General features: G+C 37.7%; 1 pseudogene; it reads left to right on the forward strand.

Moving 5' to 3' along the window:
• The first annotated feature begins 3,470 nt into the window (after positions 1-3,470).
• On the forward strand, positions 3,471-5,793 carry LOC128694938 (tomoregulin-1-like; annotated as a pseudogene).
• Positions 5,794-6,370: the final 577 nt, after the last annotated feature.

The raw sequence follows: 6,370 nt of genomic DNA on the forward strand, positions 1-6,370 counted from the left end.
ACTACTACTACTAATAATAATAATAATAATAATAATAAAAGTTGAGTGGAAAATCCGTTGAGATTGATTGTACTAAGACTGAAATGCTGAAAGTAGACGGATGTAATTTTCTGGAATGGTCAGTGGATGTGTTCAGTCAAGACATCACTGAAAGAAATGTACCCAAGGATTGGCAGAAAGTATAAGTGGTTTTGCAGGTACAAAGGGAAGAGGAAAACGAGTATAAGATCATCGGGGAATAAGTTTGTTAAGGTAACTTTGTATAGTATATAGCGGAACTGCGTGGAAAAAATCACATGTGTGCAGATATCTTTTGACTTCAAAAAGCTCTACTTTGAGAAAAACTTATCCTAGTAAAAGATTGTTCTGCATGCTTGTGTCTGCGTCCACATTAATATCAGCCTCTTGTTCCCTGCCTGCAGAATTATGTTGGAAGGAGTGAGCTGAAAGCCCAGAGCATGATTTTAAGAAAGAATGGGATATGTGGAACAACTGTTTGCATTAAATAATATAAATTAATAATACATGGAAATGAAAAACAAGATAATGCAGCAGTGGATTACGAAAAGGCATATATTATAATGGAAAGGCTAAATGATGTGGTGGGTGTTGCCATTGTTCCCCGTAGCAACAACCACCATGAGGAGAGCCAAAGAACATGGGTTCGAGCCCTCGGCTAGCCGCAGTGTTATTATTGATTAAATAACACTCGTTCGTGGTTACAATACGATATATACTGCTTGTAGAAGTTAGTACACCAAACGGGGAGTAGAATGAAATTAGCTCTGAGGCACCCACACCACCGTATGTCCTCGGATCAAGGTAAAACACCTAGCTTTGCTGTTTGCTTGATTCTTGTAGGATTGCCTGGTTCTGTGGGTTAGAGCGTTATGTGATTTTCGCCCACCATGAGGCGGGCCAAAACGCCATGGGTTCGAACACTCTGCTAGTCTCTGTGTTGGTATTGATTAAATACCACTCGTTCGTTGTTACAATAATATATATATATATATATATATATATATATATATATATATATATATATATATATATATATATATATATATATACACACATATATATATATATATATATATATATATATATATATATATATATATATATATATATATATATATATATATATATATATTGAAAGACTAGCAACAGATAGTAGGTAGAAAATTCTGAGACAAGGCAGGCACATAAAGCATTGGGCCATGTATACGTACAGACATGGATATGCGTAATGAGTGTGTATGTGTTTGCAAGAAGGTAACGAGAACAACGCAATACTAATTTTTGTCAGTTTTCTGCGGTTTTGAAATGAATTATACATCATTAACATGTCTTTTAATTCGTGATTCAGGTTTGGCAAGATTCTCTTCAAAAATATATGCCCTGTCACTTTAGTCACTAGTGAGTTAACATCTAAAGTGATAAATTTTCCACTGTTTTCAATTTTAATTTGCACAAACGTCCAATAAAATTCTCACTGTTAACTGTTCATGGCTTTGGAATGCGGAAGCTCGACAGAATTCCAGTCATTGTTGGGTTTTCAATTTCTGAATAAGTATAGGAATACGATCCTCGCACAATCTCACAACAGTCAGAGAAGGCTTTCATACAACAGTATTTACCTTTCTCTGTCAGAATAATTTGTTTTCGTGTCCTTACTGGTTCACCTTTTCTTCCTCTTAAGAATGTTTCTGACTCTTGTTTGGTGTTGGAGATGGGGCAGCTTCTCTTTCATAAGTTTTATGCGTGCAGCATCAAGAACTGTCTCGTCTCTGGATTTTGTTTTTCCGCAGTTCCTTTGAGAACATTTCTGGGGTCAAGCGAGTGAGAGAAAGGAATGCACGGTGGGAGAGAGAGTGTGTGAGAGAGAGAGAGAGAGAGAGAGAGAGAGAGAGAGAGAGAGAGAGAGAGAGAGAGAGAGAGAGAGAGAGAGAGAGAGAGAGAGAGAGAGAGAGAGAGAGAGAGACAGACAGACAGACAGACAGACAGAAAGAAAGAAGCAGAGAGACAGAGTAATATAATAAACTAAGCATTCCCTGCTGACTTCAAAAAAATTATGCGTTGTTATATATATACATATATATATATATATATATATATATATATATATATATATATATATATATATATATATATATATATATATATATATATATATATATATATATATACACTGTATATATATCCCATGTAGTAGGCTAGTAGACAGCAACTGCCCAGGGAAGTACTACCATACTGCCAAGTGAATGTAAAACGAAAGCCTGTAATTGTTTTATATGATGGTAGGAGTGCAGGTGTCTTTTTTCTGTCTCAAATACATGCAAGATTTCATGTACGTCTTGATACGTCTACTTACACTTAGGTCACACTACACATGCATGCACAAGCATATATGTATGTATATATATATATATATATATATATATATGTGTGTGTGTGTGTGTGTGTGTGTATATATATGTCGTGCCGAACAGGCAGAACTTGCGATCTTGGCTTAAATAGCAACGCTCATCTTGCCATATAGGACAAGTGAAAATTTCTGTATGCAATAATGTCGCCAAAATCATTCTGAACCTAACGAAAAAAATATATTTCATTGTGTTTGTTTAGTATTAAATTATTGTAAACAAATCTAAAATATATTTAGTTGGGCTAGGCTAAAATAAATTACGCTTGTTATAATAAGGTTAGGCAAGTTTTCTAAGATTCTTTTGGTGCAAAATTAAAATTTTTTACATTAACATTAATAAAAAAAAATATGTCTTTAAACGTATAAGAGAAAATTTCGGAAAGGACTTAATTTTAAATGAGTTCTTGCTAATTGAGCAGTTTTACATATTCGGCACGACATATAGACACACACACACATATATATATATATATATATATATATATATATATATATATATATATATATATATATATATATATATATATATATATATATATATACATATATAAATACACACCTCTGGGTTTCCTTCTCTTTTCTTACTAGTTCTTGTTCTTGCTTATTTCCTCTTATCTCCATTGGGAAGTGGAACAGAATTCTTCCTCCGTAAGCTATGCGTGTTGTAAGAGGCGACTATAATGCCGGGAGCAAAGGGTTATTAACCCCTTCTCCTGCTTACATTACTAAAGTTAAAAAGAGAAACTTTTTCTTTCTTTCTGGGTCACCCTGCCTCGGTGGGATACGACCGATTTGTTGAAAGAAGAATAAATAAATAAATAAATAAATAAATAAGTATAATAGGTACCACCTCTAGAACTGTCCTGGGGACCCTCATCCTCAGAGAAAAGAATAAACTTACTTCAGGGAAAATCAAGGTTCTCCCTGAAGCTGTTTGAAAATTTTCTCCTACCACTCCCTATATATTCTACATATGCATTATTTAAGAACAAGATACATTGACAAAATATAGTGACAAAAATACAATGTGGAATAAAACAACATGGACATCAACCCAGAGCTACATCTCGAATACTTCGTCCAGCTCCCCGGCAGTAGGCCGCGTGCCCAGAATGCTGCAGGCATTTCCTCTCTGGATCGCGACACTGAGTTTCTGAAAGAGGAAGCTGGTCGCTCTGTGGTCCATGGTTTCAATGATGAGTTTTTCACTCAGCTCTTTGAGGAACTTTAGAGCAAGGTATGAAGTCATCTTCACACTTGCCCCATGCTCCAAGGGTCTCCGACCCTATTGGGATGAAGTTATAGCAAGGCGGAAGGTCTTCATATTTGCTGGTGTTCTGGGCCTTTCTGTGGCTGGTGTCTGAGGCTGGTGCATAAATAATGAAATACACACACATACGCATACCGATTTCTCACGAGTTTCTCATGAATTTGCCTCCGCTACTGTCTCCTCCAAATCATTCCAAATCAATTCCACTGTCAGCCTTAGAGCTCGTCTTTAGGGTCAACCCTCCCCTCCCACCACCACCACCACCACCACCACACTCTCTACCATATTGTGGTTTCTCTCAGGTCCATGTGTCCACCTTTATCCCTCTGTCTTCTTCCCTTCTCTCTGGTTTCCTTCTTCTGGATCATGTTTCCAGTTCTCCATCCGTTCGCTTCCAGTAGTTCCATGTCACTTCTCCAGGTGACCTTGCTGGATGGGAACTTGGTCTTGTCCAGCTCGTCTACCGCCGAGACTGTCCAGGTAGGTGGAATTACAGGAGGGGGACACAGAAATCTGCGTCCTGTAATTACACCCACCAAGACAGCTCGACCACCGAGGTGAAACTATTCAGTTATTCAAGTTACTTTTTGTTTTCACTTGTGTCTGTGTGCGAATTTACTTCTTTTGTCGCACAGACATGTACCTACACACACTCACGATATTCAACACAGTTTCCTCTCTTTGTTATAGTCAGGCGTGGTCATAGTCAGAAGTGGAGTGATCATAGACGTGTACGTAGTCAGCTGTGGCCATACTCATAGTGAGGTGTGGTCATAGTCAAATGTGGCCTTAGATAGGAGTGGATATAATAAGGTGTGGTCATAGATAAGAGTGGCTCGTGTTTTTTTTTGTTTTCTTTAGTTCCGTGTCTTCGGGAATATGTCTGTGTCCCCTCAGATATATTCCCTTTCTTACTTTCCCAAGTGTGTGTGTGTGTCTTGCCACTCTCCTCCTGTTGTGTCTCTCACCACTCTCTTCCTTCCTCTCTCTCTTTCTCTCTCTCATTTCACCCTTGCTTCCTGCCTAGCATGGGCCAGTAGGCCTAATGTAATGCTCCTTTTTATGGTATGTTCTTCTACAGGCATTTATTGGAAAGTGCACAATCTGCGATGATGAGTGCAACCTTGTGTAGATGCCTGTTTGTGGCACAGACAAAGTTACCTATGCCAACCTGTGAGAGTTGGAGGTAGCCGACTGTTTATGTGATGCAGACATCAGTGTGGTACATCTATTAGGCGGCACATTTACGTCTGAGATAGCATATGTACATCTGTGAGATTACACATGTACGTCTGTGAGACTGGACAAGTACGCCTGTATGATACGATTGTAAGATTAGGTTAGGATTGGTTAAATTAGATTATTGGCTAATACCAACATATTAATCCATAACGTATTACAAAACTAATAAATTCGATAATGCATAAAGGTAATAAAAATCTTTGGAGTGTGAACACAAAACGGGGAGCCACTCAGCAGACTGAAAAATATATTGAGAAATAATCACGTTAATATTTTAGTGAGAGTTGCTTTACAGATGGTCTTCAACCAAAGTGAAAAACCGTATTGCTTCAGAGGATTTTATTTTTTATATTGTCAGATTGTGAGCTAGAAATGCAATAAAGTAATAGAACGAGATTAACGTATTAAACTTTGAAAAAAACATTCAAATCTACAACTTTAGGAGTTTATACTCTAAATTCATGCGAATTTAACCATATCTCAGTGTTATTGGAAATATTGTTCTGGTATAACTAAATCTAGTACTAGTTTATTTTATCTCCCACAGGCATACCCAGGAGAGTGCCAGCCTTCCCTTCATAACATAGTGCCACACTGCGAGTCCTCAGTACTGGAGGAGGACTGTGACACTCACTCCTACAGCCCCGTGTGTGAGGTCTCTGGCAGCACCTACAACAACGTCTGTGAGCTCTGCCAGGCAAAGATACAGGCACAAGCTAACAGCGAGAACATTATCTAAGTTATCGATCTTCTGGGTCAGTCTAGTTTTGCTGTTGTTAAGTCAACTAGATCAGATTTCCTTCTGTATGTTGTTGTTGCTGGTGAAGGGCTCTCGATCCAGGGATTAAGGTAGTTTCAGTTACTCTGAGTGGAGCCGTCTTATACTTCGTAGGATCACACCTGATTACCTCTCATATATCACGCGCTGGATGATCCTTACGATTTTAGCCCTTACAGATGATTAAAATACTAAAAGTAAATAATCATAATCTAACAATAATAGGTGTTTGCCTTTTGTAAAAAAAGTATCGCTATTAATGTATGTTTTACTTACGACGTACCAAACAATTATTTAGGCATCATCTCCTTAATAAGGAGGTCGCTGTATGACCCGACTGAGTCTGTAACTCCTCATATATAGGGAAAGCAACGAGTCACTTGGTTACAGGGATTTAGGAACATGAAGTCATATCAAATTGGACAAAATTTCTCTTTACTAAACCATCATAGAGTGGCATTAGGACACATTCTCACAGTTCTGATCACCCTATAGCTGATGTCGAGCCAGACAGCCACCTCCCTATATTGGAGATGCTAATTAAACATCTTTATTAACGAGTACTGGAGGGAAGGAGAGTTCAATTTCATTACTATGTTAAAGGTTGTACTCTGATCTGTGTGCACTTTTAAGATAATTTGGATCCTTCGTG

The sequence above is a fragment of the Cherax quadricarinatus genome, chromosome 45 (genome assembly GCF_038502225.1).
Source record: "Cherax quadricarinatus isolate ZL_2023a chromosome 45, ASM3850222v1, whole genome shotgun sequence".
In the NCBI taxonomy this organism is placed as follows: Eukaryota; Metazoa; Arthropoda; class Malacostraca; order Decapoda; family Parastacidae; genus Cherax; species Cherax quadricarinatus.